General features: G+C 36.3%; 18 non-coding genes across 18 annotated transcripts; 12 read left to right on the top strand and 6 right to left on the bottom strand.

Moving 5' to 3' along the window:
• Positions 1–11: 11 nt before the first annotated feature.
• On the bottom strand, positions 12–83 carry Trnag-ucc. Its single transcript has one exon. It is a non-coding gene; the product is annotated as a tRNA-Gly (tRNA).
• A 2157-nt stretch (positions 84–2240) lies between these two features.
• On the top strand, positions 2241–2314 carry Trnan-guu. Its single transcript has one exon. It is a non-coding gene; the product is annotated as a tRNA-Asn (tRNA).
• A 1211-nt stretch (positions 2315–3525) lies between these two features.
• Positions 3526–3597, top strand: Trnap-agg. The gene has a single exon. It is a non-coding gene; the product is annotated as a tRNA-Pro (tRNA).
• A 483-nt stretch (positions 3598–4080) lies between these two features.
• On the top strand, positions 4081–4152 carry Trnap-agg. The gene has a single exon. It is a non-coding gene; the product is annotated as a tRNA-Pro (tRNA).
• A 1092-nt stretch (positions 4153–5244) lies between these two features.
• Trnan-guu lies at positions 5245–5318 on the top strand. Its single transcript has one exon. It is a non-coding gene; the product is annotated as a tRNA-Asn (tRNA).
• Positions 5319–5835: 517 nt separating this feature from the next.
• Positions 5836–5907, bottom strand: Trnah-aug. The gene has a single exon. It is a non-coding gene; the product is annotated as a tRNA-His (tRNA).
• Positions 5908–6465: 558 nt separating this feature from the next.
• Positions 6466–6539, bottom strand: Trnan-guu. The gene has a single exon. It is a non-coding gene; the product is annotated as a tRNA-Asn (tRNA).
• Positions 6540–7324: 785 nt separating this feature from the next.
• Positions 7325–7396, bottom strand: Trnap-ugg. Its single transcript has one exon. It is a non-coding gene; the product is annotated as a tRNA-Pro (tRNA).
• A 2820-nt stretch (positions 7397–10216) lies between these two features.
• On the top strand, positions 10217–10290 carry Trnan-guu. Its single transcript has one exon. It is a non-coding gene; the product is annotated as a tRNA-Asn (tRNA).
• Positions 10291–10824: 534 nt separating this feature from the next.
• Positions 10825–10896, top strand: Trnap-agg. Its single transcript has one exon. It is a non-coding gene; the product is annotated as a tRNA-Pro (tRNA).
• A 333-nt stretch (positions 10897–11229) lies between these two features.
• On the top strand, positions 11230–11303 carry Trnan-guu. The gene has a single exon. It is a non-coding gene; the product is annotated as a tRNA-Asn (tRNA).
• A 622-nt stretch (positions 11304–11925) lies between these two features.
• Trnan-guu lies at positions 11926–11999 on the top strand. Its single transcript has one exon. It is a non-coding gene; the product is annotated as a tRNA-Asn (tRNA).
• A 468-nt stretch (positions 12000–12467) lies between these two features.
• Trnap-ugg lies at positions 12468–12538 on the top strand. The gene has a single exon. It is a non-coding gene; the product is annotated as a tRNA-Pro (tRNA).
• A 266-nt stretch (positions 12539–12804) lies between these two features.
• On the top strand, positions 12805–12878 carry Trnan-guu. Its single transcript has one exon. It is a non-coding gene; the product is annotated as a tRNA-Asn (tRNA).
• A 3794-nt stretch (positions 12879–16672) lies between these two features.
• Trnag-ucc lies at positions 16673–16744 on the bottom strand. The gene has a single exon. It is a non-coding gene; the product is annotated as a tRNA-Gly (tRNA).
• A 2835-nt stretch (positions 16745–19579) lies between these two features.
• On the top strand, positions 19580–19651 carry Trnap-agg. Its single transcript has one exon. It is a non-coding gene; the product is annotated as a tRNA-Pro (tRNA).
• Positions 19652–20745: 1094 nt separating this feature from the next.
• On the top strand, positions 20746–20819 carry Trnan-guu. The gene has a single exon. It is a non-coding gene; the product is annotated as a tRNA-Asn (tRNA).
• A 523-nt stretch (positions 20820–21342) lies between these two features.
• Positions 21343–21414, bottom strand: Trnah-aug. The gene has a single exon. It is a non-coding gene; the product is annotated as a tRNA-His (tRNA).
• Positions 21415–24966: the final 3552 nt, after the last annotated feature.

Raw genomic sequence — 24966 nt, 5'->3', positions numbered from 1 at the left:
ATAAACGTGATTGCGTCGGCCGGGAATCGATCCCGCATTAACTGCTTGGAAGGCAACTATGCTGACCATTACACCACCGACGCTTAACATATTGCATTCAATTATGGTGTAATAACTTATAGTTGTAACTTATTAAGTTGAAAAGTTTATTGTGAGTTTTTGTATGTAGACAGCAAAATGCCAAGACATGACAAATCATTTCTTAAAATAATTTGATATTTTCGAACATCTCTTGTGGGTATTCAGTCGACAAAATTTAGATGAAAATTGCAACGCATGAACGGCTATAGTTAATTACCAATTGCCAAACTAGACTATACAATATATGGTCATTACATAAATTAGTTTTATGAAGCATCCCTTGTGGGGATCGAACCCACGACCTTTGGATTAGAAGTCCAACGCGCTATCCGTATATATTCATATTATATTTGGTATATTTTTTATACCCAATAGTATTTAATGATTATATTGTTCATCATATTGTTACGAATGTGTGGGCACCCACATAACTACTTAACTACCCCTCTCAGTCATGAGGTAGTCGTGGTCGAGGGTGTGCATTGCCTGCATGGCCTCAAAGTCGGCAAACGTGCGGTCCAGCGCACGAAAGGGTTAATAAAATGTTTTTAATGTAAGCCTAGAGGACGTCATGTAGGGACAGCGTTTCGGAAGCTATCCCCCAAACCGAAAGTAGACTTTGTATAGTTTGTATAGTTTATAGGAGTGAAGTAAATGTTAACTATTTGTGTGATAAGTGATTATTAAATGTAAATATAGGTTAGTTGAATAAGTAACGAACAAACGCCTTTTCATTAGTTATATTTAAAGTAACTAGTCTCTTACAGGATTGCGACGTCACGGTAATGTTGTAGAATGTACACAATAATAATAAATTAGAGCATGACTAAAGGAGTATAGTAAATAAATAAAAGGATATTTATGACAAATAAAAAGGGGTCCATGACAATACATATAGTTCACCCCTACAATTATCAGCATTACGACAAGGGTCTACGAGGAAAAATATTTATTATTTATACCGTAGAATATTCAATGAAAATTGTTTATATCTAATAGAATTCATGATTTTATTGTTTATCATATATATAGTTTATCCCTAGTATTATCAGCATTATGACAAGGGACTATTGTAATTATTGTTTGTGCTATATATAATTTACTCCTATTATTATCAACAGCACAACAAGAATCTCCGTGGCGCAATTGGCATTGGTGGTTCTAGCCCACCCGGGGGCGTAAAGTAGTTATTATTTATACTCTGGAATATTCAATGCATATTCTTTATACCCAATAGTATTTGATGATTATATTATTCATCATATATGTAGTTTACACGAGCCAGGACATTTCTTTAAATTCGAGCACATATTATTTACTACAGTATTGTATATTGGATTGAAAACATATTATTTACAACAATGTTGTACATTTTTTCGAACACAAACATGCACTGGATAAAACCCATGGCTTGTTGGTCTAGGGTTATGATTTCGGCTTAGATATTAAACGTAAGTGGCAAATCCAAAAGTCGGTTTAGGGGTATGATTTCCGCTTATGGTGCGGGAGGTCCCGGGTTAAAATCCCGGACGAGCCCGGACTTTTCTTTAAATTCGAGCACATATTATTCACTACAATGTTGTACATTGGATGCAACACAAACACGCACTGGGTAGAACATGTGGCTCGTTGGTGTAGGGGTATGATTCCCGCTTTGGGTGGGGGAGGTCCCGGGTTCAAATCCTGGACGAGCGCGGGCATTTCTTTCAATTCGAGGGCATATTATTTATTACATGGGGGTACAGCGTTTCAGAAGCTGTCACTCAAACCGAAAGTAGACTTTGTATAGTTTGTATAGTTTATAGGAGTGAAGTAAATGTTAACTATTTGTGTGTGAAGTGAATCGGGCCCGATGTACGGACAGGTATTGGGCACTGGTTGCGCCGTAGGTTACAGATTAGTGTAGATCTAAGTCGCATGTTAGAATAAGCAATGTTTTAGGATAAGTGATTATTAAATGTAAATATAGGTTAGTTAATTAAGTAACGAACAAACGCCTTTTCATTAGTAATATTTAAAGTTTAACCGAAAGGTTGGTGGATTGAACCTACCCGGAGGCGAACAATAATTGTTATTCATACCCATTATTGTTCAATAATTATAATTATTGTTTATGCTATATATAATTTACTCCTACTATTATCAGCAGCGCGATAAGAGTCTCCGTGGCGCAATTGGCTAGCGCGTTCGGCTGTTAACCGAAAGATTGGTGGTTCGAGCCCACCCGGGGGCGTAAAGTAGTTACTGTTTATACACTGGAATAAACGTAAGTGGCAAATCATATGTAAAATGTGTTTATTGAGTATACCGCGTGGCTCGTTGGTCTAGGAGCATGATGTCCACTTAGGGTGCGGGAGGTCCAAGGTTCAAATCCCGGACGAGCCCGGACTTTTCTTTAAATTCGAGCACATATATTATTTACTACAATGTTGTACATTGGATGCTTGTGGCTTGTTGGTCTAGGGTTATGATTTTGGCTTAGAGATTAAAAGTAAGTGGCAAATCATGAGTAAAATGTGTTTATTGAATAGAACCCGTGGCATGTTGTACATTGGATGCAACACAAATACGCAGTGGGTACAACCCGTGGTTCGTTGGTCTAGGATATGATTTCCGCTTTGGGTGCGGGAGGTCCCGGGTTCAAATCCTGGACGAGCGCGTTTGGCATTTCTTCCAATTTGAGCGCATATTATTTATTACATGGGGGTACAGCGTTTCAAAAGCTGTCACTCAAACCGAAAGTAGACTTTGTATAGTTTGTATAGTTTATAGGAGTGAAGTAAATGTTAACTATTTGTGTGTGAAGTGAATCGGGCCCGATGAATGGACAGGTAGTGGGTACTGGTTGCGCCGTGGGTTACCAGTCGTCCCGGGTTCAAATCCTGGACGAGCGCGGGCATTTCTTTCAATTCGAGCGCATATTATTTATTACATGGGGGTACAGCGTTTCAGAAGCTGTCACTCAAACCGAAAGTAGACTTTGTATAGTTTGTATAGTTTATAGGAGTGAAGTAAATGTTAACTATTTGTGTGTGAAGAGAATCGGGCCCGATGTATGGACAGGTATTCGGCACTGGTTGCGCCGTGGGTTACAGATTAGTGTAGTTTATTGGGTATAAGAATAATTGTTATACATACCCATTATTATTCAATAATTATAATTATTGGTTATGCTATATATAATTTACTCCTACTATTATCAACAGCGCGATAAGAGCCTCCGTGGCGCGTTGGTCTAGGAGTATGATTCCCGCTTTGGGTGCGGGAGGTCCCAGGTTCAAATCCCTGCCGAGCCCGGATATTTCTTTAGATACGAGTGCGTATTATTTACTACAATGTTGTACATTGGATCCAAAACAAACACGCAGTGGGCAAATCATGTGTAAAATGTGTTATTGAGATGTGAAAATCATGTGTAAAATGTGTTTATTGAGTATACCGCGTGGCTCGTTGGTCTAGGGGTGTGATTTCCGCTTAGGGTGCGGGAGGTCCCGGGTTCAAACCCCGGACGAGGCCGGACGTTTCTTTAAATTCGAGCACATATTATTTACTACAATAATGTATATTGGATCGAGAACATATTATTTACTACAATGTTGTTCATTGGATGCAACACAAACACGCACTGGATAGAACACGTGGCTCGTTGGTCTAGTGGTATGATTTGGGCTTAGATAATCAACGTAAGTGGCAAATCATGTGTAAAATGTGTTTATTGAATAGAACCCGTGGCATGTTGTACATTGGATGCAACACAAATACGCAGTGGGTACAACCCGTGGCTCGTTGGTCTAGGATATGATTTTCGCTTTGGGTGCGGGAGGTCCCGGGTTCAAATCCCGGGCGAGCCCGGATATTTCTTTAGATACAGGTGCGTATTATTTACTACAATGTTGTACATTGGATCCAAAACAAACACGCAGTGGGCAAATCATGTGTAAAATGTGTTATTGAGATGTGAAAATCATGTGTAAAATGTGTTTATTGAGTATACCGCGTGGCTCGTTGGTCTAGAGGTGTGATTTCCGCTTAGGGTGCGGGAGGTCCCGGGTTCAAATCCCGGACGAGGCCGGACGTTTCTTTGAATTCGAGCACATATTATTTACTACAATAATGTATATTGGATCGAGAACATATTATTTACTACAATGTTGTACATTGGATGCAACACAAACACGCACTGGATAGAACCCGTGGCTCGTTGGTCTAGGGGTATGATTTGGGCTTAGATAATCAATGTAAGTGGCAAATCATGTGTAAAATGTGTTTATTGAGTATACCGCGTGGGTTACAGATTAGTGTAGTTCATTGGGTATAAGAATAATTGTTGTTTATACCCATTATTGTTCAATAATTATAATTATTGTTCATGCTATATATAATTTACTCCTACTATTATCAAGAAGCGATAAAAGCCTCCGAGGCGCAATTGGTTCGAACCCTCCGGAAGGCATAAAGTAGTTATTATTTATACTCTGGAATATTCAATGCATATTGTTTATACCCAATAGTATTTGATGATCATATTATTCATCATATATGTAGTTTATTATAGCTCGTGCCCGGACATTTTTTTAAATTCGAGCACATATTATTTACTACAGTATGTATATTAGATTGAGAACATATTATTTATATCAATGTTGTACATTGGTTCCAACACAAACATGCACTGGATAAAACCCGTGGCTTGTTGGTCTAGGGTTATGATTTTGGCTTAGATATTAAACGTAAGTGGCAAATCATGTGTAAAATGTGTTTATTGAATAGAACCCGTGGCATGTTGTACATTGGATGCAACACAAATACGCAGTGGGTACAACCCGTGGCTCGTTGGTGTAGGATATGATTTTCGCTTTGGGTGCGGGAGGTCCCGGGTTCAAATCCCAGACGAGCCCGGATATTTCCTTAAATACGAGTGCGTATTACTTACTGCAATGTTGTACATTGGATCCAACACAAACACGCAGTGGGAAAATCATGTGTAAAATGTGAAAAACGCCTTTTGTTAGTAATATTCAAAGTTTAACCAAAAGGTTGGTGGATTGAACCCACCCGGGGGCGTACAATAGTTGTTATTCATACCCATTGTTGTTCAATAATTATAATTATTGTTTATGCTATATATAATTTACTCCTACTATTATCAACAACGCGATAAGAGCCTCCGTGGCGCAATTGGCTAGCGCGTTCGGCTGTTAACCGAAAGGTTGGTGGTTCGAGCCCACCCGGGGGCGTAAAGTAATTATTATTTATACTCTGGAATATTCAATGCATATTGTTTATACCCAATAGTAGTTGATGATTATATTATTCATGATATATGTAGTTTACACGAGCCCGAACATTTCTTTAAATTCGAGCACATATTATTTATTACATTATTGTATATTGGATCGAGAACATATTATTTACAACAATGTTGTACATTGGTTCCAACACAAACATGCACTGGATAAAACCCGTGGCTTGTTGGTCTAGGGTTATGATTTTGGCTTAGATATTAAACGTAAGTGGCAAATCATGTGTAAAATGTGTTTATTGAATAGAACCCTTGGCATGTTGTACATTGGATGCAACACAAATACGCAGTGGGTACAACCCGTGGCTCGTTGGTCTAGGATATGATTTCCGCTTTGGGTGCGGGAGGTCCCGGGTTTAAATCCCGGACGAGCCCGGATATTTCCTTAAATACGAGTGCGTATTACTTACTACAATGTTGTACATTGGATCCAAGTAAATAAATAAATGTCCGGGCTCGTCCGGGATTGGAACCCGGGACCTCCGGCACCATAAGCGGAAATCGTACCCCTAGACCAACGAGCCACGGGTTATGCTCAATAAACACATTTTACATATGATTCGCCACTTACATTTATTATCTAAGCCAAAATCATACCCCTAGACCAACGAGCCACGGGTTCTATCCACATGTTCGAACCACATGTTCTACCCAGTGCGTGTTTGTGTTGCATCCAATGTACAACATTGTAGTAAATAACATGTGTTCGAATTTAAAGAAAAGTCCGGGCTCTTCCGGGATTTGAACCCGGGACCTCCGGCAGCCTAAGCGGAAATCATACGCCTAGACCAACTTTTGGATTTGCCACTTACGTTTAATATCTAAGCCGAAATCATAACCCTGAACCAACAAGCCACGGGTTTTATTTAGTGCATGTTTGTGTTCGAACCAATGTACAACATTGTTGTAAATAATATGTTCTCGATCCAATATACAATACTGTAGTAAATAATATGTGCTCGAATTTAAAGAAATGTCCGGGCTCCTGCAAATTATATATGATGAATAATATAATCATCAAATATTATTGAGTATAAACAATATGCATCAAATATTCCAGAGTATAAACAGTAACTACTTTACGCCCACGGGTGGGTTCGAACCAACAACCTTTCGGTTAACAGCCGAACGCGCTAGCCAATTGCGCCACGGAGGCTCTTATCGCGCTGTTGATAATAGTAGGAGTAAATTATATATAGCATAAACAATAATTAAAATTATTGAACAATAATGGGTATGAATAACAATTATTGTACGCCCCCGGGTGGGTTCAATCCACCAACCTCTCGGTTAAACTTTAAATATTACTAATGAAAAGGCGTTTTTCACATTTTACACATGATTTGCCCACTGCGTGTTTGTGTTGGATCCAATATACAACATTGTAGTAAGTAATACGCACTTGTATTTAAGGAAATATCCGGGCTCGTCCGGGATTTAAACCCGGGACTTTCCGCACCCAAAGCGGAAATCATATCCTAGACCAACGAGCCACGGGTAGTACCCACTGCGTATTTGTGTTGCATCCAATGTACAACATGCCACGAGTTCTATTCAATAAACACATTTTACACATGATTTGCCACTTACGTTTAATATCTAAGCCAAAAAAATAACCCTAGACCAACAAGCCACAAGCATCCAATGTACAACATTGTAGTAAATTATATGTGCTCGAATTTAAAGAAATGTCCGGGCTCGTCCGGGATCTGAACCTGGAACCTCCCGCACCATAAGCGGAAATCATACTCCTAGACCAACGAGCCACGCGGTATCCTCAATAGACACATTTTACATATGATTTGCCACTTACGTTTATTATCTAAGCTAAATCATACCCCTAGACCAACGAGCCACGGGTTCTATCCAGTGCGTGATTGTGTTGGATCCAATGTACAACATTGTAGTAAATAATATGTGCTCGAATTTAAAGAAAAGTCCGGGCTCGTCCGGAATTTGAACCCGGGACCTCCCGCACCCAAAACGGGAATCATACCCCTAGACCAACGAGCCACGGGTTGTACCCGCTGCGTATTTGTGTTGCATTCAATGTACAACAGGCTTTTATCGCTTCTTGATAATAGTAGGAGTAAATTATATATAGCATAAACAATAATTATAATTATTGAACAATAATGGGTATGAATAACAATTAGGTATTTGAATAATTTTTTTTTATTTTTTTAATGGAAAGATCATATATAAGTTTTATAACAAAGTTTTTTTCTTTTTCTTTTTCTCGCAATTATTAAAAAGTTATACCAAATTAAAATTTGAGTTTGAATTCGTTACCGAAGAGCGCCGACAAATCCCGAACGAAGCCAAGCGCGTGTGACGTCATACTGTTACGGGTGATTCATTGTAGTATACAGCTTTGAACATGCGCTATGCTTTGAGCTTTGTATAACATCGTTCTGTCATTGTTAAATATTCAAAAATATATAAAAAATGTCAAATGTAAAATGTTATCGCTGTTGTTTTGTACCATTATGTACAAATACGAATGAAAGAGTTTGATTTTCTCAGACCTCATGCGGTTGTTAATCATAATATGGTACCTTTAACAGACTTCATTGTTATCATCGCAGCAGCACTAATGAATTTACAAAAACCTATAAATTCAAGTTAAATTTAGAAGAATAAGAAGAATATTTAAGAATATTTTCATGACAAAAGAAATGGCTAAATGTATATTTCATATATTTATTATTTTATTTATTTATTATACATTTATCGTTTATTGCATTTGAATCATATCATCAAAATATATCGAATAATACCTAATTAAGACTTCAACTTTATTAACTTTGTACAGAGTTGGGTATATATTTTTGGACCAGAATACTATACATTTTTTAATGAGATCTTGAGTGTTTGCATCATCATATTTCAATACGCTAACATAAATTTTTTGATTGTCTTCAAAGTTTTGATCGGCAACACAAAAGATTCCCTTTCTTTTACCTGTCATTAACAATTGCAGTTGCATTTGAGCATTACACTTTAAGCTTATTTTGCCCTTCGGCAAAAAAGTGTACCACGCGTTTTTTGTGACATATACTCGTATTATATCGAAGATGATCGTGATTTTTGACTCATTAATTGTTATTGTAACTAAATAGGCTTTGCTTCGAACTCGATTTTATGGAGATACACGTGCTTTTAAAATACAAATTTCATTTTTACGACTAAGTTGAGCATAACCCACAGCTTTGTAGCCGTAACTTTCACGCGATGCTCTAAAATTAATTTATTAGGTAATTATATTCAATATAAAATTAATACTTAAATATTGTGATTTATAATATTTTTTAACACACTTACATCAATGCCTTGGCGTCTCGAACTTCCGCAGAATTAAACCGAACATAATTTTTTAAAAGTTCGGCTACCATGAATATATCAATATTAGGAACATTATCAGAATTTGCTTTTATAAATCCTTTATCACACATAGTTGAACTAAATTAACTTTAACAAATCGTTTTTAAAGGAAAATTTACCACGTGTTTATCAAGTTCCGTAAAATATAGTCGTAAGCACTGCACTAATAGTGTAACGGCACTGCTCTGTTATGAGGTTGCAATTACAATCTGACGTCACAGGCACGGTAGCCGTTAACGGTCACGTGACTAGGTTTTGAATTTAATCAATTTTTAAACGCCCATAACTAATTGAAAAAACATTTTTTTTTTGTTTTTTCTTTCACATATCAATATATTTAATAATGTAGTTTTAAAGCGCATAAAAATAAATATATATATATATTTTTTTCAAATTCCCAATTATTGTACGCCTCCGGGTAGGTTCAATCCACCAACTTTTCGGTTAAACTTTAAATATTACTAATGAAAAGGCGTTTGTTCGTTACTTAATTAACTAACCTATATTTACATTTAATAATCACTTATCCTAAAACATTGCTTATTCTAACATGGAATTTATATCTACACTAATCTGTAACCCATTCTGCATCCAATGTACAACATTGTAGTAAATAATATGTGCTCGAATTTAAAGAAAAGTCCGGGCTCGTCCGGAATTTGAACCCGGACCTTCCGCACCCTAAGCGGAAATTATACTCCTAGACCAACGAGCCACGCGGTATACTCAATAAACACATTTTACATATGATTTGCCACTTGCGTTCATTATCTAAGCCAAAATCATACCCCTATATAGATAGAACCCGTGGCTCGTTGGTCTAGGGGTATGATTTTGGCTTAGATAATAAACGTAAGTGGCAAATCATATGTAAAATGTGTTTATTGAGTATACCGCGTGGCTCGTTGGTCTAGGAGTATGATTTCCGCTTAGGGTCCGGGAGGTCCCGGGTCCAAATCCCGGACGAGCCCGAACTTTTCTTCAAATTCGAGCACATATTATTCACTACAATGTTGTACATTGGATGCAACACAAACACGCACTGGGTAGAACATGTGGTTCGTTGGTCTAGGGGTATGATTCCCGCTTTGGGTGGGGGAGGTCCCGGGTTCAAATCCTGGGCGAGCGCGGGCATTTCTTTCAATTCGAGGGCATATTATTTATTACATGGGGTACAGCGTTTCAGAAGCTGTCACTTAAACCGAAATTAGACTTTGTATAGTTTGTATAGTTTATAGGAGTGAAGTAAATGTTAACTATTTGTGTGTGAACTGAATCGGGCCCGATGTATGGACAGGTATTGGGCACTGGTTGCGCCGTGGGTTACATATTAGTGTAGTTTATTGGGTATAAGAATAATTGTTGTTTATACCCATTATTGTTCAATAATTATAATTATTGTTTATGCTATATATAATTTACTCCTACTATTATCAAGAAGCGGTAAGAGCCTCCGTGGCGCAATTGGCTAGCGCGTTCGGCTGTTAACCGAAAGGTTGGTGGTTCGAGACCACCCGGGGGCGTAAAGTAGTTATTATTTATACTCTGGAATATTCAATGCATATTCTTTATACCCAATAGTATTTGATGATTATATTATTCATCATATATGTAGTTTACACGAGCCAGGACATTTCTTTAAATTCGAGCACATATTATTTACTACAGTATTGTATATTGGATTGAGAACATATTATTTACAACAATGTTGTACATTTGTTCGAACACAAACATGCACTGGATAAAACCCATGGCTTGTTGGTCTAGGGTTATGATTTCGGCTTAGATATTAAACGTAAGTGACAAATCCAAAAGTTGGTCTAGGGGTATGATTTCCGCTTAGGCTGCGGGAGGTCCCGGGTTCAAATCCCGGACAAGCCCGGACTTTTCTTTAAATCCGAGTGCCTATTATTTACTACAATGTTGTACATTGGATCCAACACAATCACGCACTCGATAGAACCCGTGGCTCGTTGGTCTAGGGGTATGATTTTGGCTTAGATAATAAACGTAAGTGGCAAATCATTTGTAAAATGTGTTCATTGAGCATACCGCGTGGCTCGTTGGTCTAGGAGTATGATTTTCGCTTAGGGTGCGGGAGGTCCCGGGTTCAAATTCCGGACGAGCCCGGACTTTTCTTTAAATTCGAGCACATATTATTTACTACAATGTTGTACATTGGATGCAGCATGGGTTACAGATTAGTGTAGATATAAGTTCCATGTTAGAATAAGCAATGTTTTAGGATAAGTGATTATTAAATGTAAATATAGTTTAGTTAATTAAGTAACGAACAAACGCCTTTTCATTAGTAATATTTAAAGTTTAACCGAAAGGTTGGTGGATTGAACCTACCCGGAGCAAACAATAATTGTTATTCATACCCATTATTGTTCAATAATTATAATTATTGTTTATGCTATATATAATTTACTCCTACTATTATCAGCAGCGCGATAAGAGCCTCCGTGGCGCAATTGGCTAGCGCGTTCGGCTGTTAACCGAAAGATTGGTGGTTCGAGCCCACCCGGGGGCGTAAAGTAGTTACTGTTTATACACTGGAATATTCAATGCATATTGTTTATACCCAATAGTATTTGATGATTATATTATTCATCATATATAATCTGCACGAGCCCGGACATTTCTTTAAATTCGAGCACATATTATTTACTACAGTATTGTATATTGGATCGAGAACATATTATTTACAACAATGTTGTACATTGGATGCAACAGAAACACGCACATGGGTAGAACATGTGGTTCGTTGGTCTAGGGGTGTGATTCCCGCTTTGAGTGGGGGAGGTTCCGGGTTCAAATCCTGGACGAGCGCGGACATTTCTTTCAATTCGAGCGCATATTATTTATTACATGGGGGTACAGCGTTTCAGAAGCTGTCACTCAAACCCAAAGTAGACTTTGTATAGCTTGTATAGTTTATAGGAGTGAAGTAAATGTTAACTATTTGTGTGTGAAGTGAATCGAGTGCTATGTATGAACAGGTATTGGGCACTGGTTGCGCCGTGGGTTACAGATTAGTGTAGTTTATTGGGTATAAGAATAATTGTTGTTTATACTCATTATTGTTCAATAATCATAATTATTGTTCATACTATATATAATTTACTCCTACTATTATCAACAGCGCGATAAGAGCCTCCGTGGCGCAATTGGCTAGCGCGTTCGGCTGTTAACCGAAAGATTGGTGGTTCGAGCCCACCCGGGGGCGTAAAGTAGTTACTGTTTATACACTGGAATATTCAATGCATATTGATTATACCCAATAGTATTTGATGATTATATTATTCATCATATATAATTTGCACGAGCCCGGACATTTCTTTAAATTCGAGCACATATTATTTACTACAGTATTGTATATTGGATCGAGAACATATTATTTACAACAATGTTGTACACTGGTTCGAACACAAATATGCACTGGATAAAACCCGTGGCTTGTTGGTCTAAGGTTATGATTTCGGCTTAGATATTAAAGGTAAGTGGCAAATCCAAAAGTTGGTCTAGGGGAATGATTTCCGCTTAGGCTGCGGGAGGTCCCGGATTCAAATCCCGGACGAGCCCGGACTTTTCTTTAAATTCGAGCACATATTATTTACTACGATGTTGTACATTGGATGCAACACAAACACGCACTGGGTAGAACATGTGGTTCGAACATGTGGATAGAACCCGTGGCTCGTTGGTCTAGGATATGATATCCGCTTTGGGTGCGGGAGGTCCCGGGTTCAAATCCCGGACGAGCCCGGATATTTCCTTAAATACGAGTGCGTATTATTTACTGCAATGTTGTACATTGGATCCAACACAAACACGCAGTGGGCAAATCATGTGTAAAATGTGAAAAACGCCTTTTCGTTAGTAATATTCAAAGTTTAACCGAAAGGTTAGTGGATTGAACCCACCCGGGGGCGTACAATAGTTGTTATTCATACCCATTATTGTTCAATAATTATAATTATTGTTTATTCTATATATAATTTACTCCTACTATTATCAACAGCGCGATAAGAGCCTCCGTGGCGCAATTGGCTAGCGCGTTCGGCTGTTAACCGAAAGGTTGGTGGTTCGAGCCCACCCGGGGGCGTAAAGTAGTTATTAGTTATACTCTTTAATATTCAATGCATATTGTTTATACCCAATAGTAGTTGATGATTATATTATTCATCATATATGTAGTTTACACGAGCCCGAACATTTCTTTAAATTCGAACACATATTATTTATTACATTATTGTATATTGGATCGAGAATATATTATTTACAACAATGTTGTACATTGGTTCCACCACAAACATGCACTGGATAAAACCCGTGACTTGTTGGTCTAGGGTTATGATTTTGGCTTAGATATTAAACGTAAGTGGCAAATCATGTGTAAAATGTGTTTATTGAATAGAACCCTTGGCATGTTGTACATTGGATGCAACACAAATACGCAGTGGGTACAACCCGTGGCTCATTGTTCTAGAATATGATTTCCGCTTTGGGTGCGGGAGGTCCCGGGTTTAAATCCCGGACGAGCCCGGATATTTCCTTAAATACAAGTGCGTATTACTTACTACAATGTTGTACATTGGACCAACACAAACACGCAGTGGGCAAATCATGTGTAAAATGTGAAAAACGCCTTTCCATTAGTAATATTTAAAGTTTAACCGGAAGGTTGGTGGATTGAACCCACCCGGGGGCGTACAATAATTGTTATTCATACCCATTATAGTTCAATAATTTTAATTATTGTTCATGCTATATATAATTTACTCCTACTATTATCGACAGCGCGATAAGAGCCTCCGTGGCGCAATTGTCTAGCGCGTTCGGCTGTTAACCGAAAGGTTGGTGGTTCGAACCCACCCAGGGGCGTAAAGTAGTTACTGTTTATACTCTGGAATATTCGATGCATATTGCTTATACTCAATAATATTTGATGATTATATTATTCGTCATATATATATATATATATATATTTTGTAGAGTTTCGAACAAGAATCCAAAAATAATACAAAATAAAAAACAAGAAAAGTTTTAAAAAAAACAATTTCTATATTTAATTATTTGTTTATTGTCGACGTTTCGGAACTAGGTACGTTCCATCTTCAGGACATCTGTCAAGAAACATGATCTTGATGAGATTTTAGCAAACAATATGTTTAGGAAAAGAAAATAGATTTTTCTTAAATAATGAATTAAATTGTAAAAAATATAATAATGTACAGAAATATGATAATATGTTCAAAATAAAAATGATAAAAATAAATGAGTGGATTATCAGAACAGGATATTAAACATAATAGAAATTTTTTTTGAAAGTTATGGAATTTTTTTAAGAAAAGGTTAATGACAAAGTTGAATTAATTACCTGTATGTTTGAATATTTGTTAGCACTTTTTCACTAAACAAGCTTTTTTAACAAAAATGATTTTGTGAGTTAATTTTCCGCCGAATAATTAGATTTTGTAAATCAAAATTACTAAAAAATTTGTCTTTTTTAAAATTATTATTTGAAAACACAAATAATATTGTTCTCTGGATGTTGTTCGATTGGTTTTCGAAAATTAACTAAATGAAACTGGTGTGCCTTTTGTAACACGTGTAAACACTTGAACGAGAGATGTGAGATTGTATGTGTGTGTTTTTATATGTCAGGGTGTGAATACTTAAATTGTTGATCTTAAAAGGAATACTTAATCTTAAAACAATTTAAGTATTCACACCCTGACATATAAAAACACACACATACAATCTCACATCTCTCGTTCAAGTGTTTACACGTGTTACAAAAGGCACACCAGTTTCATTTAGTTAATTTTCGAAAACCAATCGAACAACATCCAGAGAACAATATTATTTGTGTTTTCAAATAATAATTTTAAAAAAGACAAATTTTTTAGTAATTTTGATTTACAAAATCTAATTATTCGGCGGAAAATTAACTCACAAAATCATTTTTGTTAAAAAAGCTTGTTTAGTGAAAAAGTGCTAACAAATATTCAAACATACAGGTAATTAATTCAACTTTGTCATTAACCTTTTCTTAAAAAATTTCCATAACTTTCAAAAAAAATTTCTATTATGTTTAATATCCTGTTCTGATAATCCACTCATTTATTTTTATCATTTTTATTTTGAACATATTATCATATTTCTGTACATTATTATATTTTTTACAATTTAATTCATTATTTAAGAAAAATCTATTTTCTTTTCCTAAACATATTGTTTGCTAAAATCTCATCAAGATCATGTTTCTTGACAGATGTCCTGAAGATGGAACGTACCTAGTTCCGAAACGTCGACAATAAACAAATAATTAAATAAAGAAATTGTTTTTTTAAAAACTTTTCTTGTTTTTTATTTTGTATTATTTTTGGATTCTTGTTCGAAACTCTACAAAATATACACAAATCCAAGACTCTACCATTCAATATATATATATATATATATATATATATATATATATAATTTGCACGAGCCCGGACATTTCTCTAAATTGGAGCACATATTATTTACCACAGTATTGTATATTGGATCGAGAACATATTATTTACAACAATGTTGTACATTGGTTCCAACACAGACATGCAACTGGATAAAACCCGTGGCTTGTTGGTCTAGGGTTATGATTTCGGCTTAGATATTAAACGTAAGTGGCAAATCCAAAAGTTGGTTTAGGGGTATGATTTCCGCTTATGGTGCGGGAGGTCCCGGGTTCAAATCTCGGACGAGCCCGGACTTTTCTTTAAATTTGAGCACATATTATTCACTACAATGTTGTACATTGGATGCAACACAAACACGCACTGGGTAGAACATGTGGCTCGTTGGTGTAGGGGTATGATTCCCGCTTTGCGTGGGGGAGGTCCCGGGTTCAAATCCTGGACGAGCGCGGGCATTTCTTTCAATTCGAGGGCATATTATTTATTACATGGGGGTACAGCGTTTCAGAAGCTGTCACTCAAACTGAAAGTAGACTTTGTAAAGTTTGTATAGTTTATAGGAGTGAAGTAAATGTTAACTATTTGTGTGTGAAGTGAATCGGGCCTGATGTATGGACAGGTATTGGGCACTGGTTGCGCCGTGGGTTACAGATTAGTGTAGATATAAGTCGCATGTTAGAATAAGCAATGTTTTAGGATAAGTGATTATTAAATGTAAATATAGGTTAGTTAATTAAGTAACGAACAAACGCCTTTTCATTAGTTATATTGAAAGTAACTAGTCTCTTGCAGGATTGCGACGTCGTAGAAAGACCGCGAATGTACACAATAATAATAAATTAGAGCATGACTAAAGGAGTATAGTAAATAAATAAAAGGATATTCATGACAAATAAAAAGGAGTCCATGACAATACATATAGTTCAACCCTACTATTATCAGCATTACGACAAGGGTCTACGAGGAAAAATATTTATTATTTATACCCTAGAATATTTAATGAAAATTGTTTATATCTAATAGAATTTCATGATTTTATTGTTTATCATATATATAGTTTATCCTCAGTATTATCAGTATTATGACAAGGGCCTATTGTAATTATTGTTTGTGCTATATATAATTTACTCCTATTATTATCAACAGCACAACAAGAGCCTCCATGGCGCAATTGGCTAGCGCGTTCGGCCGTTAACCGAAAGGTTAGTGGTTCTAGCCCACCCGGGGGCGTAAAGTAGTTATTATTTATACCCTGGAATATTCAATGCATATTTGTATTTGATACAGTTTACCGGTATTTGATAAAGTTTATTGTGAGTCTTTGTATGTAGACAGCAAAATGCCAAGACATGACAAATAATTTCTTAAAATTTTCATTTTACCCATATTGAAACTCTTTTTTAATTTCGACAAATTGCAACAGAAAAGTAATAAACGTGATTGCGTCGGCCGGGAATCGAACCCGCATCAACTGCTTGGAAGGCAACTATGCTGACCATTACACCACCGACGCTTAACATATTGCATTCAATTATGGTGTAATAACTTATAGTTGTAACTTATTAAGTTGAAAAGTTTATTGTGAGTTTTTGTATGTAGACAGCAAAATGCCAAGACATGACAAATCATTTCTTAAAATAATTTGATATTTTCGAACATCTCTTGTGGGTATTCAGTCGACAAAATTTAGATGAAAATTGCAACGCATGAACGGCTATAGTTAATTACCAATTGCCAAACTAGACTATACAATATATGGTCATTACGTAAATTAGTTTTATGAAGCATCCCTTGTGGGGATCGAACCCACGACCTTTGGATTAGAAGTCCAACGCGCTATCCGTATATATTCATATTATATTTGGTATATTTTTTATACCCAATAGTATTTAATGATTATATAGTTCATCATATTGTTACGAATGTGTGGGCACCCACATAACTACTTAACTACCCCTCTCAGTCATGAGGTAGTCGTGGTCGAGGGTGTGCGTTGCCTGCATGACCTCAAAGTCGGCAAACGTGCGGTCCAGCGCACGAAAGGGTTAATAAAATGTTTTTAATGTAAGCCTAGAGGACGTCATGTAGGGACAGCGTTTCGGAAGCTATCCCCCAAACCGAAAGTAGACTTTGTATAGTTTGTATAGTTTATAGGAGTGAAGTAAATGTTAACTATTTGTGTGATAAGTGATTATTAAATGTAAATATAAGTTAGTTAAACAAGTAACGAACAAACGCCTTTTCATTAGTTATATTTAAAGTAACTAGTCTCTTACAGGATTGAGACGTCACGGTAATGTTGTAGAATGTACACCATAATAATAAATTAGAGCATGACTAAAGGAGTATAGTAAATAAATAAAAGGATATTTATGACAAATAAAAAGGGGTCCATGACAATACATATAGTTCACCCCTACTATTATCAGCATTACGACAAGGGTCTACGAGGAAAAATATTTATTATTTATACCGTAGAATATTCAATGAAAATTGTTTATATCTAATAGAATTCATGATTTTATTGTTTATCATATATATAGTTTATCCCTAGTATTATCAGCATTATGACAAGGGACTATTGTAATTATTGTTTGTGCTATATATAATTTACTTCTATTATTATCAACAGCACAACAAGAATCTCCGTGGCGCAATTGGCATTGGTGGTTCTAGCCCACCCGGGGGCGTAAAGTAGTTATTATTCATACTCTGGAATATTCAATGCATATTGTTTATACCCAATAGTATTTGATGATTATATTATTCATCATATATGTAGTTTACACGAGCCCGGACATTTCTTTAAATTCGAGCACATATTATTAACTACAGTATTGTATATTGGATCGAGAACATATTATTTACAACAATGTTGTACATTGGTTCCAACACAAACACGCACTGGATAAAACCGGGGCTTGTTGGTCTAGGGTTATGATTTCGGCTTAGATATTAAACGTAAGTGGCAAATCCAAAAGTTGGTCTATGGGTATGATTTCCGCTTAGGGTGCGGGAGGGTTCAAATCCCGGACGAGCCCGGACTTTTCTTCAAATTCGAGCACATATTATTCACTACAATGTTGTACATTGGATGCAACACAAACACGCACTGGATAGAACCCGTGGCTTGTTGGTCTAGGGGTATGATTTTGGCTTAGATAATAAACGTAAGTGGCAAATCATATGTAAAATGTGTTTATTGAGTATACCGCGTGGCTCGTTGGTCTAGGAGCATGATGTCCACTTAGGGTGCGGGAGGTCCAAGGTTCAAATCCCGGACGAGCCCAAACTTTTCTTTAAATTCGAGCACATATATTATTTACTACAATGTTGTACATTGGATGCTTGTGGCTTGTTGGTCTAGGGTTATGATTTTGGCTTAGATATTAAAAGTAAGTGGCAAATCATGGGTAAAATGTGTTTATTGAATAGAACCCGTGGCATGTTGTACATTGGATGCAACACAAATACGCAGTGGGTACAACCCGTGGCTCGTTGGTCTAGGATATGATTTCTGCTTTGGGTGCGGGAGGTCCCGGGTTCAAATCCTGGACGAGCGCGTTTGGCATTTCTTCCAATTCGAGCGCATATTATTTATTACATGGGGGTACAGCGTTTCAGAAGCTGTTACTCAAACCGAAAGTAGACTTTGTATAGTTTGTATAGTTTATAGGAGTGAAGTAAATGTTAACTATTTGTGTGTGAAGTGAATCGGGCCCGATGAATGGACAGGTATTCGGTACTGGTTGCGCCGTGGGTTACCAGTCGTCCCGGGTTCAAATCCTGGACAAGCGCGGGCATTTCTTTCAATTCGAGCGCATATTATTTATTACATGGGGGTACAGCGTTTCAGAAGCTGTCACTCAAACCGAAAGTAGACTTTGTATAGTTTGTATAGTTTATAGGAGTGAAGTAAATGTTAACTATTTGTGTGTGAAGAGAATCGGGCCCGATGTATGGACAGGTATTCGGCACTGGTTGCGCCGTGGGTTACAGATTAGTGTAGTTTATTGGCTATAAGAATAATTGTTATACATACCCATTATTATTCAATAATTATAATTATTGGTTATGCTATATATAATTTACTCCTACTATTATCAACAGCGCGATAAGAGCCTCCGTGGCGCGTTGGTCTAGGAGTATGATTCCCGCTTTGGGTGCGGGAGGTCGCGGGTTCAAATCCCTGCCGAGCCCGGATATTTCTTTAGATACGAGTGCGTATTATTTACTACAATGTTGTACATTGGATCCAAAACAAACACGCAGTGGGCAAATCATGTGTAAAATGTGTTATTGAGATGTGAAAATCATGTGTAAAATGTGTTTATTGAGTATACCGCGTGGCTCGTTGGTCTAGGGGTGTGATTTCCGCTTAGGGTGCGGGAGGTCCCGGGTTCAAATCCCGGACGAGGCCGGACGTTTCTTTAAATTCGAGCACATACTATTTACTACAATAATGTATATTGGATCGAGAACATATTATTTACTACAATGTTGTACATTGGATGCAATACAAACACGCACTGGATAGAACCCGTGGCTCGTTGGTCTAGGGGTATGATTTGGGCTTAGATAATCAATGTAAGTGGCAAATCATGTGTAAAATGTGTTTATTGAGTATACCGCGTGGGTTACAGATAAGTGTAGTTCATTGGGTATAAGAATAATTGTTGTTTATACCCATTATTGTTCAATAATTATAATTATTGTTCATGCTATATATAATTTACTCCTACTATTATCAAGAAGCGATAAAAGCCTCCGTGGCGCAATTGGTTCGAGCCCTCCGGAAGGCATAAAGTAGTTATTATTTATACTCTGGAATATTCAATGCATATTGTTTATACCCAATAGTATTTGATGATCATATTATTCATCATATATGTAGTTTATTATAGCTCGTGCCCGGACATTTCTTTAAATTCGAGCACATATTATTTACTACAGTATTGTATATTGGATCGAGAACATATTATTTACAACAATGTTGTACATTGGTTCCAACACAAACATGCACTGGATAAAACCCGTGGCTTGTTGGTCTAGGGTTATGATTTTGGCTTAGATATTAAACGTAAGTGGCAAATCATGTGTAAAATGTGTTTATTGAATAGAACCCGTGGCATGTTGTACATTGGATGCAACACAAATACGCAGTGGGTACAACCCGTGGCTCGTTGGTGTAGGATATGATTTTCGCTTTGGGTGCGGGAGGTCCCGGGTTCAAATCCCGGACGAGCCCGGATATTTCCTTAAATACGAGTGCGTATTACTTACTGCAATGTTGTACATTGGATCCAACACAAACACGCAGTGGGCAAATCATGTGTAAAATGTGAAAAACGCCTTTTCGTTAGTAATATTCAAAGTTTAACCGAAAGGTTGGTGGATTGAACCCACCCGGGGGCGTACAATAGTTGTTATTCATACCCATGGTTGTTCAATAATTATAATTATTGTTTATGCTACATATAATTTACTTCTACTATTATCAACAACGCGATAAGAGCCTCCGTGGCGCAATTGGCTAGCGCGTTCGGCTGTTAACCGAAAGGTTGGTGGTTCGAGCCCACGCGGGGGCGTAAAGTAATTATTATTTATACTCTGGAATATTCAATGCATATTGTTTATACCCAATAGTAGTTGATGATTATATTATTCATCATATATGTAGTTTATTATAGCTCGTGCCCGGACATTTCTTTAAATTCGAGCACATATTATTTATTACATTATTGTATATTGGATCGAGAACATATTATTTACAACAATGTTGTACATTGGTTCCAACACAAACATGCACTGGATAAAACCCGTGGCTTGTTGGTCTAGGGTTATGATTTTGGCTTAGATATTAAACGTAAGTGGCAAATCATGTGTAAAATGTGTTTATTGAATAGAACCCTTGGCATGTTGTACATTGGATGCAACACAAATACGCAGTGGGTACAACCCGTGGCTCGTTGGTCTAGGATATGATTTCCGCTTTGGGTGCGGGAGGTCCCGGGTTTAAATCCCGGACGAGCCCGGATATTTCCTTAAATACGAGTGCGTATTACTTACTACAATGTTGTACATTGGATCCAACTAAATAAATAAATATCCGGGCTCGTCCGGGATTTGAACCCGGGACCTCCGGCACCATAAGCGGAAATCGTACCCCTAGACCAACGAGCCACGGGTTATACTCAATAAACACATTTTACATATGATTCGCCACTTACATTTATTATCTAAGCCAAAATCATACCCCTAGACCAACGAGCCACGGGTTCTATCCACATGTTCGAACCACATGTTCTACCCAGTGCGTGTTTGTGTTGCATCCAATGTACAACATTGTAGTAAATAACATGTGTTCGAATTTAAAGAAAAGTCCGGGCTCGTCCGGAATTTGAACCCGGACCTTCCGCACCCTAAGCGGAAATTATACTCCTAGACCAACGAGCCACGCGGTATACTCAATAAACACATTTTACATATGATTTGCCACTTGCGTTCATTATCTAAGCCAAAATCATACCCCTATATAGATAGAACCCGTGGCTCGTTGGTCTAGGGGTATGATTTTGGCTTAGATAATAAATGTAAGTGGCGAATCATATGTAAATGTGTTTATTGAGTATAACCCGTGGCTCGTTGGTCTAGGGGTACGATTCCGCTTATGGTGCCGGAGGGTCCCGGGTTCAAATCCCGGACGAGCCCGAACATTTATTTATTTTTTATTTATTTATTCATAAGCATTTCATTTATTCGTAATCAATAATAATAGATATTATTTCAGGCTCTTGTCAAGCTTATTCATAGTTAATATTAAAAGAATAGTAATTTTATAATAATCATAGTAGCTGCACGAATTTCGCTTCTGAAAAAAAAGAGCTGAAAAAAAAAGCATTCGAACATTAAGTACAATGTTCATCATCAAGTTCATCATATTAAAGTCTATTTGACCACCAGTCGAGCTCAAAATTCTTGCACAAGGTTGAAAGTTATACTCATTTAAAAAAATTATATTAATAAAATAGCAATAAAAAAATGAAAAAAAAAATATATGGTTGTACAGGCGATCAAATGGTCAGACTACATAGATACAGGATAAGGATTATGCAAGAAAATAGTTATTGAAATCAAATTGAGAAAATTCAGTAATGTCATAAAAAGCTAATTCTTTAAAAAGTTTAACTAGGGAAGCATGAAATTTTTTGCAGTCTAAGTTTCGGATATTGAGTGGAAGTTTATTCATAAGCTGAATACCTAGACCGTCGATCGTATTGAAAGAGCTGACTAATTTATATGTACGCGCCTTAATAAGTTTGTGTCTAGTGTTGTGTAATTTGAGGAGGACGAAGCCATATAAAAAGTTTCGAATTGTTTTTGATAAAAGTTAATGTTACCAGCAAAAAAATGCATGGGACAGTTAGAATATTGTATTTTTTAAATATGGGTCTGCAGGAGGCTTTACTGGGCAAGGAAAAAATTATTCGAATAGCTCTTTTCTGAAGCTTAAATATTTTAAATATGAAAAACCCCAGAATTGAATGCCGTATGAACGTGAGAATAAAAGTTGCTATAATAAACTGAAAGTAAGCAATTTAAACCAAGTTTGGGTTTCACAAACCATTTCGTTATTTCTGACATAACCACGCTTAATTTATGTTGTAATTCATTAAGAGATTTGGCCTTGATGATAACGCTGGTATCATCCGCAAAAGAATAAAATCACAAATATTTGTACAATGAGGTAGTCATTAAATAAGAGAGGCCCTATTGATCCTTGGGGCACACGCCCAATGAACTTGTCAATTTATCCGAAATTATTTGCTCGTGATCGTTAATTAAGTAAACGCTTTGTGTTCGATTAGACAGGTAAATTCAAATAGTTTGAGCGAACGTCCGCGAATACCACAATTTTCTAATTTGTCAAGAAGTCTTTGATGAGAAATACTATCGAAAAGCTTTGGGACAGATCGCAAAATATCGCAGTACAATATGTGGCTTCTTCGAAGGAGTCAATGATGTTATGAACTAAATTATAAATTGAGTGGGAAGTAGAATGGTTCTTTCGGAAAACCATGCTGATTCTTGAACAAAATATTATATTTATTGAGAAAGACGTTAATCTAGTATGCAAGATTTTTTTAATTATTTTATCGAAAGAGTTCAAAGGAGGAAATGGGACGGTAATTATTTATATCGTCTTTATTATTTTCTTATGAAGTGGAAAAAAATCTTTGAATGCTGAGGTGGTATGGAAATATTCCTTCATAAAAGCATTAATTAAAACATAAACATAAATTTAATGTGAAAAAGGGATAGAATTCTTTAAGAATAAGACTGGATATCTGATCCGGACCCGCTGAACTAGTAAATTTTATTGATAGAAAGGTTTGTTTTAGTTCTTCTAAATTTACAGGATAAAGAACGAATGTAGAATTGATATCGCGCGAGTATAAAGATTTAGTCGAAACTAGTGCGTGATCGAGTTGATTGCGCTTATTAATTTGGACGCTTCGGGGACAAAAAAGTGATTAATTTATTAGATATGACTACCTTATCAATAATCTTGTCGCCGTTAATTGTAAGACAATCAATCTGTGAAGATTTAGTTTCGTGTTGTGATTTCCGAGTAATTAAGGACCAATTGTTTTCTGTTATTTGCTGAATTAAAAATCAAGTTTTCGTTGAATTTGATCTTCGCTAAATTGATTAGATCATTTAAAGTAGTTGCCCTATATTTCAAAAAATAAATTTAAAAAAGCCCTGTTATCATTATGTACCGATAATCTCTTCAAGAAATGCTAATCTTTTAAGTGAATTCTCAACACTTTAGTTAGCCAAGAGTGAAGTATTATTTTTTGGGCAAACGGTTTTCTTAATGAGAGAAGAAAAGCTTGATTGAAGTAGTAGAAATGTAGAAATAAAGTTTGTCGAACATTATATTTGAGTCTTTGGACTTGTAAGCAAGGTCCATGATTCCTTTTCCAAAAGACATTTGAAAATCAATTTATTTGATTCTCAAGAGTAACGTTTGTGTAAGATAAAGGTAGATTTAGAAGTGAAAAATTACAAAAATTTAATATTATGCCTCGATGGTCTGAAAGAAAGAGTGGTATTTATAAACACGCGAATCAAAGTCTTTTAAAATTGGTGAAGAAATTATCAATGCAAGAAGAAGATTGATGCGAAAAACGAGTAGGTTCATGCATAGTACGAGTTAAACCAAAAGACTGCATATTCAATTGAATTCAATGGATGAATTTGATTGCTTATCAAAGTGTATATTAAAATCGCCCGCAAACAATGATTTTGGAATATTTATCAAGAAGGTTATGAATCAATTCGTACATCAGGAGAATGAACATATCAACATCTGGTCAGGTGATCGATAAACGATATAAGACACACGACGTCATTTGAGAGATTAATTTCACAGCACAATATTCAAAAAGTTTTTCTACTTGAAGAGATATTAGTATAAACGGGTTTAGAAGAATGAAATCACTTAAAAATGCACACAACCTTCGTGGCCATATTGAGTTCGACAGAAATGACAAGATAAATTATAGCCTTTAATTTTAATTAATTCAAGATCCGACTTATTTAACCAGTGTTCAGCAAAACATAATATTTGGGGGTTTATAATTATCTATAAACTACTTCTAATTGATTAAGTTTATTGGATAGTTTTTGTATGTTTTGAAAAATAATTGCATATTTGTTAACAACTTT

This window comes from Ctenocephalides felis, unplaced genomic scaffold, assembly GCF_003426905.1.
Source record: "Ctenocephalides felis isolate EL2017-DRISC unplaced genomic scaffold, ASM342690v1 CF-g0.4_SCAFFOLD_03573, whole genome shotgun sequence".
NCBI classification, from domain to species: domain Eukaryota; kingdom Metazoa; phylum Arthropoda; class Insecta; order Siphonaptera; family Pulicidae; genus Ctenocephalides; species Ctenocephalides felis.
Note: the sequence above shows the minus strand (reverse complement) of the source record. Positions and strands in the feature narration are given on the sequence as shown.